Source organism: Lissotriton helveticus, chromosome 1_2, assembly GCF_964261635.1.
Source record: "Lissotriton helveticus chromosome 1_2, aLisHel1.1, whole genome shotgun sequence".
NCBI lineage: Eukaryota > Metazoa > Chordata > Amphibia > Caudata > Salamandridae > Lissotriton > Lissotriton helveticus.
Window position 1 is genome coordinate 376,961,398 of NC_136058.1, and position 13,669 is coordinate 376,975,066.

The 13,669-nt window shown below is 44.7% G+C and overlaps 14 non-coding genes across 14 annotated transcripts; 6 read left to right on the forward strand and 8 right to left on the reverse strand.

Annotated features, from left to right (window-relative positions):
• The first annotated feature begins 1,424 nt into the window (after positions 1 to 1,424).
• On the forward strand, positions 1,425 to 1,495 carry TRNAG-GCC (transfer RNA glycine (anticodon GCC)). The gene has a single exon. It is a non-coding gene; the product is annotated as a tRNA-Gly (tRNA).
• A 71-nt stretch (positions 1,496 to 1,566) lies between these two features.
• On the reverse strand, positions 1,567 to 1,638 carry TRNAW-CCA (transfer RNA tryptophan (anticodon CCA)). Its single transcript has one exon. It is a non-coding gene; the product is annotated as a tRNA-Trp (tRNA).
• A 248-nt stretch (positions 1,639 to 1,886) lies between these two features.
• TRNAN-GUU (transfer RNA asparagine (anticodon GUU)) lies at positions 1,887 to 1,960 on the reverse strand. The gene has a single exon. It is a non-coding gene; the product is annotated as a tRNA-Asn (tRNA).
• Positions 1,961 to 3,899: 1,939 nt separating this feature from the next.
• TRNAW-CCA (transfer RNA tryptophan (anticodon CCA)) lies at positions 3,900 to 3,971 on the reverse strand. Its single transcript has one exon. It is a non-coding gene; the product is annotated as a tRNA-Trp (tRNA).
• Positions 3,972 to 5,439: 1,468 nt separating this feature from the next.
• Positions 5,440 to 5,510, forward strand: TRNAG-GCC (transfer RNA glycine (anticodon GCC)). Its single transcript has one exon. It is a non-coding gene; the product is annotated as a tRNA-Gly (tRNA).
• Positions 5,511 to 5,581: 71 nt separating this feature from the next.
• TRNAW-CCA (transfer RNA tryptophan (anticodon CCA)) lies at positions 5,582 to 5,653 on the reverse strand. The gene has a single exon. It is a non-coding gene; the product is annotated as a tRNA-Trp (tRNA).
• Positions 5,654 to 5,901: 248 nt separating this feature from the next.
• On the reverse strand, positions 5,902 to 5,975 carry TRNAN-GUU (transfer RNA asparagine (anticodon GUU)). Its single transcript has one exon. It is a non-coding gene; the product is annotated as a tRNA-Asn (tRNA).
• A 207-nt stretch (positions 5,976 to 6,182) lies between these two features.
• On the forward strand, positions 6,183 to 6,253 carry TRNAG-GCC (transfer RNA glycine (anticodon GCC)). Its single transcript has one exon. It is a non-coding gene; the product is annotated as a tRNA-Gly (tRNA).
• A 1,615-nt stretch (positions 6,254 to 7,868) lies between these two features.
• Positions 7,869 to 7,939, forward strand: TRNAG-GCC (transfer RNA glycine (anticodon GCC)). Its single transcript has one exon. It is a non-coding gene; the product is annotated as a tRNA-Gly (tRNA).
• A 1,612-nt stretch (positions 7,940 to 9,551) lies between these two features.
• Positions 9,552 to 9,622, forward strand: TRNAG-GCC (transfer RNA glycine (anticodon GCC)). The gene has a single exon. It is a non-coding gene; the product is annotated as a tRNA-Gly (tRNA).
• A 71-nt stretch (positions 9,623 to 9,693) lies between these two features.
• On the reverse strand, positions 9,694 to 9,765 carry TRNAW-CCA (transfer RNA tryptophan (anticodon CCA)). The gene has a single exon. It is a non-coding gene; the product is annotated as a tRNA-Trp (tRNA).
• Positions 9,766 to 10,013: 248 nt separating this feature from the next.
• TRNAN-GUU (transfer RNA asparagine (anticodon GUU)) lies at positions 10,014 to 10,087 on the reverse strand. Its single transcript has one exon. It is a non-coding gene; the product is annotated as a tRNA-Asn (tRNA).
• Positions 10,088 to 12,026: 1,939 nt separating this feature from the next.
• TRNAW-CCA (transfer RNA tryptophan (anticodon CCA)) lies at positions 12,027 to 12,098 on the reverse strand. Its single transcript has one exon. It is a non-coding gene; the product is annotated as a tRNA-Trp (tRNA).
• A 1,468-nt stretch (positions 12,099 to 13,566) lies between these two features.
• On the forward strand, positions 13,567 to 13,637 carry TRNAG-GCC (transfer RNA glycine (anticodon GCC)). The gene has a single exon. It is a non-coding gene; the product is annotated as a tRNA-Gly (tRNA).
• Positions 13,638 to 13,669: the final 32 nt, after the last annotated feature.

The window sequence follows — 13,669 nt, forward strand, 5'->3', positions numbered from 1 at the left end:
AATGCTGTGGGCCTTTTGACTTATTTTCCCCTCCTCATATGCCTACAGTTGTATTACAGAGCTTGACCTTTTGTTTTCTATCCTAATTATGAAATTGACTGCAGGTGCCGAGAGAACGCAGAGGATTGAAATGTTCAGATAAAGGGTCTTAAGCAGGAGAGAGCAGAGGTACGTATCTGTGTTTCATTAAAGTGTTTCATGCAGGCAAAAAGGATACTTCCCTGGGTGGGCTTGAACCACCAACCTTTCTGCTAACAACCGAACGCGCTAACCATTTGCACCACAGAGGTTAATAACTGTAGCACAGTTCCTGAGACTCAATATATATCTTGATAATTGTGTGCCTGCCTGGAGCTTGTGTTATATAATGCGTCTTTATGCCATACAGCATTTCTCATTTGCTTAGTGTCTTGTTATTGTTGGACGTAATGATGAATAGACTACTGTCTAATGGTCTTAGAGCCAGTATTACTACCGGTCCCAGTGTATGAGACACATACATGACTTTTCTGTTGCCTGCTTAGCATAGCTCCCTGCTCCTCTGTAGGTGTGCTACCAGCCAGTAAGGCGTGTGCCTTGCCCATCAGATGTGTTATGTTAGACTTGACTTCTCTGTGAGCAAAGTCTCCCTCCCATAGCAGGTGCTTTCTCTGAACTCTTGACTTGTAAGACTGCTGGGAAAGGCCCTCCCTAGCCCCTCACTCAGATAGATACATTTACCTTCAGAGCTCAGCTTTGGAGAAAGAGATTGGGGAGAGAGCAAATAGGGGAAGGCCCATGGTGCACACTTTATTTTACATAAAAGCTGGGGCTTGTGGGAGGACAGGGACAAGAGGGTTCTCAGGGAAAGAAATCCCAGGAGTATTGATGGCTAGGCCCTGAAACACAACAATCCCGGATTGGCAAGGCACAATATGCCTGTGCAACAGGCCTGACCCTAGGCTTCCGGAGTTCTTGGTCACAAAAGGCTCCAGTGATCTAAGCCCGACCAGGGCTGTAGGCCGCGTTGGGAGCGCGTTAGGGACGCAGGGCGCAGAACTCTGCCCGTTTCACCCCAGCATTTAGGGGAGGACACAGAATCTGGGAAAGCCAGTGGGAAGGATTTTCCAGGAGGAGAGTTCAGTGAGATAATCTGAAACACAATAGTGCTGGTGATCTGGCGGGTGCATTCTGTGAACCACTTTTGTCGGGAGCAGCCTGCCATCATGCCCTGATAAACACAACTCTAGTCCCAAGCCAGTGACCTCAGCAAATGCAAAGACATTCATAGTTATAGTCTCCTGCATCTGATTCTTGCCATCTTCATGTGAAACGTTGGCGTTATCATGTCTGCTGCGCACACTTTGTTCATATGTGTACAATTTAACTGTGTGCACCTGATCACTGTCTTGGGCAGAGCTCTGCCTGTGAATAACCCATGTGAAGCATTGGTGGTTCAGTGGTAGAATTCTCGCCTGCCATGCGGGAGGCCCGGGTTCGATTCCCGGCCAATGCAAGACTGCTTTCTTTTGACTTTGTTTTCGAAAGGAAATATATGACCTCAATGGGGAATAAAATGGTAAGCAGTGACCCCGACGTGATTTGAACACGCAACCTTCTGATCTGGAGTCAGACGCGCTACCGTTGCGCCACGAGGTCCTTACACTTACAGCTTTCGGAGCCAGATCAACAAATGCTGTGGGCCTTTTGACTTATTTTCCCCTCCTCATATGCCTACAGTTGTATTACAGAGCTTGACCTTTTGTTTTCTATCCTAATTATGAAATTGACTGCAGGTGCCGAGAGAACGCAGAGAATTGAAATATTCAGGGAAAGGGTGTCCAGCAGGAGAGAGCAAAGGTATGTATCTGTTTTCCATTCAAGTGTTTCATGCAGGCAAAATAATACGTCCCTGGGTGGGCTTGAACCACCAACCTTTCGGTTAACAGCCGAACGCACTAACCGATTGCGCCACAGAGACGAGTGACTACAGCATTTTTCCTTAGACTCAATATATATCTTGATATGTATGTGCCTGCCTGGAGCTTGTCTTATATAAGCCATCATCATGTGAAACTTTGGCGTTGTCATGTCTGCTGCGCGGTGTGTATCACTTACAACGCAACTTTTACGTCGTAATGCTGTTACAACGCAGCTATTACAACGCAGGATCCATTACAACGCATGGTATTACAACGCATGGCATTACATCGCAGATGCTATTACAACGCATACCATTACATCGTAAGTATTGGTAAGTATATAATTTATTTTAATTTTATTTAATATTATATAAATGATTTAATTAATATTAATTATAAATAAAAATAAATAAAAATATTTATTTATGTTTTTAAATATTATAAATTAAATTTATTAATTTAAGTAATTTTTTAAATAAATATGAGTATAGGAGTATATGTATTGGTGTACTGAGGTTTTAGGGCAGGGTTTGGGTTTTGGGGTACAGGGGTGTTTTTAGGTTTCAGGTTTGGGTTTTGGGGTACAGGGGTGTTTTTAGGTTTCAGGGTAGGGTTTGGGTTTTGGGGTACAGGGGTGTTTTTAGGTTTCAGTGTAGGGTTTGGGTTTTGGGGTACAGGGGTGTTTTTAGGTTTCAGGGTAGGGTTTGGGTTTTGGGGTACAGGGGTGTTTTTAGGTTTCAGGGTAGGGTTTGGGTTTTGGGGTACAGGGGTGTTTTTAGGTTTCAGGGTAGGGTTTGGGTTTTGGGGTACAGGGGTGTTTTTAGGTTTCAGGGCAGGGTTTGGGTTTTGGGGTACAGGGGTGTTTTTAGGTTTCAGGGCAGGGTTTGGGTTTTGGGGTACAGGGGTGTTTTTAGGTTTCAGGGCAGGGTTTGGGTTTTGGGGTACAGGGGTGTTTTTAGGTTTCAGGGCAGGGTTTGGGTTTTGGGGTATAGGGGTGTTTTTAGGTTTCAGGGTAGGGTTTGGGTTTTGGGGTACAGGGGTGTTTTTAGGTTTCAGGGCAGGGTTTGGGTTTTGGGGTACAGGGGTGTTTTTAGGTTTCAGGGCAGGGTTTGGGTTTTGGGGTACAGGGGTGTTTTTAGGTTTCAGGGTAGGGTTTGGGTTTTGGGGTACAGGGGTGTTTTTAGGTTTCAGGGCAGGGTTTGGGTTTTGGGGTACAGGGGTGTTTTTAGGTTTCAGGGCAGGGTTTGGGTTTTGGGGTACAGGGGTGTTTTTAGGTTTCAGGGCAGGGTTTGGGTTTTGGGATACAGGGGTGTTTTTAAGTTAAATAAAATTAATTATATTATATTAATTACATTTCTTAATTAAAATAATTAAATTAAATACATTATTTTAAATAATTTATTTTAATTACAATCAAAAAAATATTTAAAATAAATTAATTTAATTATATTAATTAAATAAAATTAATTACAATTTTTATTAAAATTAATTTAAATAAATAGATTTAAAATTATTAAATAAAAATAATTACTATTTTAAAAAGCATTTTAATTAAAATAATTTAATTAAATTAAAATAATTACATTTTTTTTAAAAAGGTATACTTACCTATACTTACGATGTAATGCCATGCGTTGTAATAGCATCTGCGATGTAATGCCATGCGTTGTAATGCCATGCGTTGTAATGGATCCTGCGTTGTAAAAATTGCGATGTAACGGTCTGCGTTGTAAAATAACGCGTTGTAACATCATAGATCCCTGCTGCGCACACTTTGTTCATATGTGTACAATTTAAGTGTGTGCACCTGATCACTGTCTTGGACAGAGCTATGCCTGTGAACTCCCCATGTGAAGCATTGGTGGTTCAGTGGTAGAATTCTCGCCTGCACACGCGGGAGGCCCGGGTTCGATTCCCGGCCAATGCAAGGCTGCGTTCCTTTGACTTTGTTTTCGAAAGGAAATATATGAACTCAGTGGGGAATAAAATGGTAAGCAGTGACCCCGACGTGATTTGACCACGCAACCTTCTGATCTGGAGTCAGACGCGCTACCGTTGCGCCACAAGGTCCTTACACTTACAGCCTTCAAGCCAGATCAACAAATGCTGATGGCCTTTTGACTTATTTTCCCCTCCTCATATGCCTACAGTTGTATTACAGGGCTAGGCCTTTTGTTTTCTATCCTAATTATGAAATTGACTGCAGGTGCAGAGAGAACGCAGAGGATTGAAATGTTCAGATAAAGGGTCTTAAGCAGGAGAGAGCAGAGGTACGTATCTGTGTTTCATTAAAGTGTTTCATGCAGGCAAAAAGGATACTTCCCTGGGTGGGCTTGAACCACCAACCTTTCTGTTAACAACCGAACGCGCTAACCATTTGCACCACAGAGGTTAATAACTGTAGCACAGTTCCTGAGACTCAATATATATCTTGATAATTGTGTGCCTGCCTGGAGCTTGTGTTATATAATGCGTCTTTATGCCATACAGCATTTCTCATTTGCTTAGTGTCTTGTTATTGTTGGACGTAATGATGAATAGACTACTGTCTAATGGTCTTAGAACCAGTATTACTACCGGTCCCAGTGTATGAGACACATACATGACTTTTCTGTTGCCTGCTTAGCATAGCTCCCTGCTCCTCTGTAGGTGTGCTACCAGCTAGTAAGGCGTGTGCCTTGCCCATCAGATGTGTTATCTTAGACTTGACTTCTCTGTGAGCAAAGTCTCCCTCCCATAGCAGGTGCTTTCTCTGAACTCTTGACTTGTAAGACTGCTGGGAAAGGCCCTCCCTAGCCCCTCACTCAGATAGATACATTTACCTTCAGAGCTCAGCTTTGGAGAAAGAGATTGGGGAGAGAGCAAATAGGGGAAGGCCCATGGTGCACACTTTATTTTACATAAAAGCTGGGGCTTGTGGGAGGACAGGGACAAGAGGGTTCTCAGGGAAAGAAATCCCAGGAGTATTGATGGCTAGGCCCTGAAACACAACAATCCCGGATTGGCAAGGCACAATATGCCTGTGCAACAGGCCTGACCCTAGGCTTCCGGAGTTCTTGGTCACAAAAGGCTCCAGTGATCTAAGCCCGACCAGGGCTGTAGGCCGCATTGGGAGCGCGTTAGGGACGCGTAAAGGGAAGCAGGGCGCAGAACTCCGCCCGTTTCACCCCAGCATTTAGGGGAGGACACAGAATCTGGGAAAGCCAGTGGGAAGGATTTTCCAGGAGGAGAGTTCAGTGAGATAATCTGAAACACAATAGTGCTGGTGATCTGGCGGGTGCATTCTGTGAACCACTTTTGTCGGGAGCAGCCTGCCATCATGCCCTGATAAACACAACTCTAGTCCCAAGCCAGTGACCTCAGCAAATGCAAAGACATTCATAGTTATAGTCTCCTGCAGCTGATTCTTGCCATCTTCATGTGAAACGTTGGCGTTATCATGTCTGCTGCGCACACTTTGTTCATTTGTGTACAATTTAAGTGTGTGCACCTGATCACTATCTTGGGCAGAGCTCTGCCTGTGAACGACCCATGTGAAGCATTGGTGGTTCAGTGGTAGAATTCTCGCCTGCCACGCGGGAGGCCCGGGTTCGATTCCCGGCCAATGCAAGACTGCTTTCTTTTGACTTTGTTTTCGAAAGGAAATATATGACCTCAGTGGGGAATAAAATGGTAAGCAGTGACCCCGACGTGATTTGAACACGCAACCTTCTGATCTGGAGTCAGACGCGCTACCGTTGCGCCACGAGGTCCTTACACTTACAGCTTTCGGAGCCAGATCAACAAATGCTGTGGGCCTTTTGACTTATTTTCCCCTCCTCATATGCCTACAGTTGTATTACAGAGCTTGACCTTTTGTTTTCTATCCTAATTATGAAATTGACTGCAGGTGCCGAGAGAACGCAGAGAATTGAAATATTCAGGGAAAGGGTGTCCAGCAGGAGAGAGCAAAGGTATGTATCTGTTTTCCATTCAAGTGTTTCATGCAGGCAAAATAATACGTCCCTGGGTGGGCTTGAACCACCAACCTTTCGGTTAACAGCTGAACGCGCTAACCGATTGCGCCACAGAGAGGAGTGACTACAGCATCTTTCCTTAGACTCAATATATATCTTGATATGTATGTGCCTGCCTGGAGCTTGTCTTATATAAGCCATCATCATGTGAAACTTTGGCGTTGTCATGTCTGCTGCGCACACTTTGTTCATATGTGTACAATTTAAGTGTGTGCACCTGATCACTGTCTTGGACAGAGCTATGCCTGTGAACTCCCCATGTGAAGCATTGGTGGTTCAGTGGTAGAATTCTCGCCTGCCACGCGGGAGGCCCGGGTTCGATTCCCGGCCAATGCAAGGCTGCGTTCCTTTGACTTTGTTTTCGAAAGGAAATATATGAACTCAGTGGGGAATAAAATGGTAAGCAGTGACCCCGACGTGATTTGACCACGCAACCTTCTGATCTGGAGTCAGACACGCTACCGTTGCGTCACAAGGTCCTTACACTTACAGCCTTCAAGCCAGATCAACAAATGCTGATGGCCTTTTGACTTATTTTCCCCTCCTCATATGCCTACAGTTGTATTACAGGGCTAGGCCTTTTGTTTTCTATCCTAATTATGAAATTGACTGCAGGTGCAGAGAGAACGCAGAGGATTGAAATGTTCGGATAAAGGGTCTTAAGCAGGAGAGAGCAGAGGTACGTATCTGTGTTTCATTAAAGTGTTTCATGCAGGCAAAAAGGATACTTCCCTGGGTGGGCTTGAACCACCAACCTTTCTATTAACAACCGAACGCGCTAACCATTTGCACCACAGAGGTTAATAACTGTAGCACAGTTCCTGAGACTCAATATATATCTTGATAATTGTGTGCCTGCCTGGAGCTTGTGTTATATAATGCGTCTTTATGCCATACAGCATTTCTCATTTGCTTAGTGTCTTGTTATTGTTGGACGTAATGATGAATAGACTACTGTCTAATGGTCTTAGAGCCAGTATTACTACCGGTCCCAGTGTATGAGACACATACATGACTTTTCTGTTGCCTGCTTAGCATAGCTCCCTGCTCCTCTGTAGGTGTGCTACCAGCCAGTAAGGCGTGTGCCTTGCCCATCAGATGTGTTATGTTAGACTTGACTTCTCTGTGAGCAAAGTCTCCCTCCCATAGCAGGTGCTTTCTCTGAACTCTTGACTTGTAAGACTGCTGGGAAAGGCCCTCCCTAGCCCCTCACTCAGATAGATACATTTACCTTCAGAGCTCAGCTTTGGAGAAAGAGATTGGGGAGAGAGCAAATAGGGGAAGGCCCATGGTGCACACTTTATTTTACATAAAAGCTGGGGCTTGTGGGAGGAAAGGGACAAGAGGGTTCTCAGGGAAAGAAATCCCAGGAGTATTGATGGCTAGGCCCTGAAACACAACAATCCCGGATTGGCAAGGCACAATATGGCTGTGCAACAGGCCTGACCCTAGGCTTCTGGAGTTTTTGGTCACAAAAGGCTCCAGTGATCTAAGCCCGACCAGGGCTGTGCCCGACCAGGGCTGTAGGCCGCGTTGGGAGCGCGTTAGGGACGCAGGGCGCAGAACTCTGCCCGTTTCACCCCAGCATTTAGGGGAGGACACAAAATCTGGGAAAGCCAGTGGGAAGGATTTTCCAGGAGGAGAGTTCAGTGAGATAATCTGAAACACAATAGTGCTGGTGATCTGGCGGGTGCATTCTGTGAACCACTTTTGTCGGGAGCAGCCTGCCATCATGCCCTGATAAACACAACTCTAGTCCCAAGCCAGTGACCTCAGCAAATGCAAAGACATTCATAGTTATAGTCTCCTGCATCTGATTCTTGCCATCTTCATGTGAAACGTTGGCGTTATCATGTCTGCTGCGCACACTTTGTTCATATGTGTACAATTTAAGTGTGTGCACCTGATCACTGTCTTGGGCAGAGCTCTGACTGTGAACAACCCATGTGAAGCATTGGTGGTTCAGTGGTAGAATTCTCGCCTGCCACGCGGGAGGCCCGGGTTCGATTCCCGGCCAATGCAAGACTGCTTTCTTTTGACTTTGTTTTCGAAAGGAAATATATGACCTCAGTGGAGAATAAAATGGTAAGCAGTGACCCCGACGTGATTTGAACACGCAACCTTCTGCTATGGAGTCAGACGCGCTACCGTTGCGCCACGAGGTCCTTACACTTACAGCTTTCGGAGCCAGATCAACAAATGCTGTGGGCCTTTTGACTTATTTTCCCCTCCTCATATGCCTACAGTTGTATTACAGAGCTTGACCTTTTGTTTTCTATCCTAATTATGAAATTGACTGCAGGTGCAGAGAGAACGCAGAGGATTGAAATGTTCAGATAAAGGGTCTTAAGCAGGAGAGAGCAGAGGTACGTATCTGTGTTTCATTAAAGTGTTTCATGCAGGCAAAAAGGATACTTCCCTGGGTGGGCTTGAACCACCAACCTTTCTGTTAACAACCGAACGCGCTAACCATTTGCACCACAGAGGTTAATAACTGTAGCACAGTTCCTGAGACTCAATATATATCTTGATAATTGTGTGCCTGCCTGGAGCTTGTGTTATATAATGCGTCTTTATGCCATACAGCATTTCTCATTTGCTTAGTGTCTTGTTATTGTTGGACGTAATGATGAATAGACTACTGTCTAATGGTCTTAGAACCAGTATTACTACCGGTCCCAGTGTATGAGACACATACATGACTTTTCTGTTGCCTGCTTAGCATAGCTCCCTGCTCCTCTGTAGGTGTGCTACCAGCTAGTAAGGCGTGTGCCTTGCCCATCAGATGTGTTATCTTAGACTTGACTTCTCTGTGAGCAAAGTCTCCCTCCCATAGCAGGTGCTTTCTCTGAACTCTTGACTTGTAAGACTGCTGGGAAAGGCCCTCCCTAGCCCCTCACTCAGATAGATACATTTACCTTCAGAGCTCAGCTTTGGAGAAAGAGATTGGGGAGAGAGCAAATAGGGGAAGGCCCATGGTGCACACTTTATTTTACATAAAAGCTGGGGCTTGTGGGAGGACAGGGACAAGAGGGTTCTCAGGGAAAGAAATCCCAGGAGTATTGATGGCTAGGCCCTGAAACACAACAATCCCGGATTGGCAAGGCACAATATGCCTGTGCAACAGGCCTGACCCTAGGCTTCCGGAGTTCTTGGTCACAAAAGGCTCCAGTGATCTAAGCCCGACCAGGGCTGTAGGCCGCATTGGGAGCGCGTTAGGGACGCGTAAAGGGACGCAGGGCGCAGAACTCCGCCCGTTTCACCCCAGCATTTAGGGGAGGACACAGAATCTGGGAAAGCCAGTGGGAAGGATTTTCCAGGAGGAGAGTTCAGTGAGATAATCTGAAACACAATAGTGCTGGTGATCTGGCGGGTGCATTCTGTGAACCACTTTTGTCGGGAGCAGCCTGCCATCATGCCCTGATAAACACAACTCTAGTCCCAAGCCAGTGACCTCAGCAAATGCAAAGACATTCATAGTTATAGTCTCCTGCATCTGATTCTTGCCATCTTCATGTGAAACGTTGGCGTTATCATGTCTGCTGCGCACACTTTGTTCATATGTGTACAATTTAAGTGTGTGCACCTGATCACTGTCTTGGGCAGAGCTCTGCCTGTGAACAACCCATGTGAAGCATTGGTGGTTCAGTGGTAGAATTCTCGCCTGCCACGCGGGAGGCCCGGGTTCGATTCCCGGCCAATGCAAGACTGCTTTCTTTTGACTTTGTTTTCGAAAGGAAATATATGACCTCAGTGGGGAATAAAATGGTAAGCAGTGACCCCGACGTGATTTGAACACGCAACCTTCTGATCTGGAGTCAGACGCACTACCGTTGCGCCACGAGGTCCTTACACTTACAGCTTTCGGAGCCAGATCAACAAATGCTGTGGGCCTTTTGACTTATTTTCCCCTCCTCATATGCCTACAGTTGTATTACAGAGATTGACCTTTTGTTTTCTATCCTAATTATGAAATTGACTGCAGGTGCCGAGAGAACGCAGAGAATTGAAATATTCAGGGAAAGGGTGTCCAGCAGGAGAGAGCAAAGGTATGTATCTGTTTTCCATTCAAGTGTTTCATGCAGGCAAAATAATACGTCCCTGGGTGGGCTTGAACCACCAACCTTTCGGTTAACAGCCGAACGCACTAACCGATTGCGCCACAGAGACGAGTGACTACAGCATTTTTCCTTAGACTCAATATATATCTTGATATGTATGTGCCTGCCTGGAGCTTGTCTTATATAAGCCATCATCATGTGAAACTTTGGCGTTGTCATGTCTGCTGCGCGGTGTGTATCACTTACAACGCAACTTTTACGTCGTAATGCTGTTACAACGCAGCTATTACAACGCAGGATCCATTACAACGCATGGTATTACAACGCATGGCATTACATCGCAGATGCTATTACAACGCATACCATTACATCGTAAGTATTGGTAAGTATATAATTTATTTTAATTTTATTTAATATTATATAAATGATTTAATTAATATTAATTATAAATAAAAATAAATAAAAATATTTATTTATGTTTTTAAATATTATAAATTAAATTTATTAATTTAAGTAATTTTTTAAATAAATATGAGTATAGGAGTATATGTATTGGTGTACTGAGGTTTTAGGGCAGGGTTTGGGTTTTGGGGTACAGGGGTGTTTTTAGGTTTCAGGTTTGGGTTTTGGGGTACAGGGGTGTTTTTAGGTTTCAGGGTAGGGTTTGGGTTTTGGGGTACAGGGGTGTTTTTAGGTTTCAGTGTAGGGTTTGGGTTTTGGGGTACAGGGGTGTTTTTAGGTTTCAGGGTAGGGTTTGGGTTTTGGGGTACAGGGGTGTTTTTAGGTTTCAGGGTAGGGTTTGGGTTTTGGGGTACAGGGGTGTTTTTAGGTTTCAGGGTAGGGTTTGGGTTTTGGGGTACAGGGGTGTTTTTAGGTTTCAGGGCAGGGTTTGGGTTTTGGGGTACAGGGGTGTTTTTAGGTTTCAGGGCAGGGTTTGGGTTTTGGGGTACAGGGGTGTTTTTAGGTTTCAGGGCAGGGTTTGGGTTTTGGGGTACAGGGGTGTTTTTAGGTTTCAGGGCAGGGTTTGGGTTTTGGGGTATAGGGGTGTTTTTAGGTTTCAGGGTAGGGTTTGGGTTTTGGGGTACAGGGGTGTTTTTAGGTTTCAGGGCAGGGTTTGGGTTTTGGGGTACAGGGGTGTTTTTAGGTTTCAGGGCAGGGTTTGGGTTTTGGGGTACAGGGGTGTTTTTAGGTTTCAGGGTAGGGTTTGGGTTTTGGGGTACAGGGGTGTTTTTAGGTTTCAGGGCAGGGTTTGGGTTTTGGGGTACAGGGGTGTTTTTAGGTTTCAGGGCAGGGTTTGGGTTTTGGGGTACAGGGGTGTTTTTAGGTTTCAGGGCAGGGTTTGGGTTTTGGGATACAGGGGTGTTTTTAAGTTAAATAAAATTAATTATATTATATTAATTACATTTCTTAATTAAAATAATTAAATTAAATACATTATTTTAAATAATTTATTTTAATTACAATCAAAAAAATATTTAAAATAAATTAATTTAATTATATTAATTAAATAAAATTAATTACAATTTTTATTAAAATTAATTTAAATAAATAGATTTAAAATTATTAAATAAAAATAATTACTATTTTAAAAAGCATTTTAATTAAAATAATTTAATTAAATTAAAATAATTACATTTTTTTTAAAAAGGTATACTTACCTATACTTACGATGTAATGCCATGCGTTGTAATAGCATCTGCGATGTAATGCCATGCGTTGTAATGCCATGCGTTGTAATGGATCCTGCGTTGTAAAAATTGCGATGTAACGGTCTGCGTTGTAAAATAACGCGTTGTAACATCATAGATCCCTGCTGCGCACACTTTGTTCATATGTGTACAATTTAAGTGTGTGCACCTGATCACTGTCTTGGACAGAGCTATGCCTGTGAACTCCCCATGTGAAGCATTGGTGGTTCAGTGGTAGAATTCTCGCCTGCACACGCGGGAGGCCCGGGTTCGATTCCCGGCCAATGCAAGGCTGCGTTCCTTTGACTTTGTTTTCGAAAGGAAATATATGAACTCAGTGGGGAATAAAATGGTAAGCAGTGACCCCGACGTGATTTGACCACGCAACCTTCTGATCTGGAGTCAGACGCGCTACCGTTGCGCCACAAGGTCCTTACACTTACAGCCTTCAAGCCAGATCAACAAATGCTGATGGCCTTTTGACTTATTTTCCCCTCCTCATATGCCTACAGTTGTATTACAGGGCTAGGCCTTTTGTTTTCTATCCTAATTATGAAATTGACTGCAGGTGCAGAGAGAACGCAGAGGATTGAAATGTTCAGATAAAGGGTCTTAAGCAGGAGAGAGCAGAGGTACGTATCTGTGTTTCATTAAAGTGTTTCATGCAGGCAAAAAGGATACTTCCCTGGGTGGGCTTGAACCACCAACCTTTCTGTTAACAACCGAACGCGCTAACCATTTGCACCACAGAGGTTAATAACTGTAGCACAGTTCCTGAGACTCAATATATATCTTGATAATTGTGTGCCTGCCTGGAGCTTGTGTTATATAATGCGTCTTTATGCCATACAGCATTTCTCATTTGCTTAGTGTCTTGTTATTGTTGGACGTAATGATGAATAGACTACTGTCTAATGGTCTTAGAACCAGTATTACTACCGGTCCCAGTGTATGAGACACATACATGACTTTTCTGTTGCCTGCTTAGCATAGCTCCCTGCTCCTCTGTAGGTGTGCTACCAGCTAGTAAGGCGTGTGCCTTGCCCATCAGATGTGTTATCTTAGACTTGACTTCTCTGTGAGCAAAGTCTCCCTCCCATAGCAGGTGCTTTCTCTGAACTCTTGACTTGTAAGACTGCTGGGAAAGGCCCTCCCTAGCCCCTCACTCAGATAGATACATTTACCTTCAGAGCTCAGCTTTGGAGAAAGAGATTGGGGAGAGAGCAAATAGGGGAAGGCCCATGGTGCACACTTTATTTTACATAAAAGCTGGGGCTTGTGGGAGGACAGGGACAAGAGGGTTCTCAGGGAAAGAAATCCCAGGAGTATTGATGGCTAGGCCCTGAAACACAACAATCCCGGATTGGCAAGGCACAATATGCCTGTGCAACAGGCCTGACCCTAGGCTTCCGGAGTTCTTGGTCACAAAAGGCTCCAGTGATCTAAGCCCGACCAGGGCTGTAGGCCGCATTGGGAGCGCGTTAGGGACGCGTAAAGGGAAGCAGGGCGCAGAACTCCGCCCGTTTCACCCCAGCATTTAGGGGAGGACACAGAATCTGGGAAAGCCAGTGGGAAGGATTTTCCAGGAGGAGAGTTCAGTGAGATAATCTGAAACACAATAGTGCTGGTGATCTGGCGGGTGCATTCTGTGAACCACTTTTGTCGGGAGCAGCCTGCCATCATGCCCTGATAAACACAACTCTAGTCCCAAGCCAGTGACCTCAGCAAATGCAAAGACATTCATAGTTATAGTCTCCTGCAGCTGATTCTTGCCATCTTCATGTGAAACGTTGGCGTTATCATGTCTGCTGCGCACACTTTGTTCATTTGTGTACAATTTAAGTGTGTGCACCTGATCACTATCTTGGGCAGAGCTCTGCCTGTGAACGACCCATGTGAAGCATTGGTGGTTCAGTGGTAGAATTCTCGCCTGCCACGCGGGAGGCCCGGGTTCGATTCCCGGCCAATGCAAGACTGCTTTCTTTTGACTTTGTTTTCGAAAG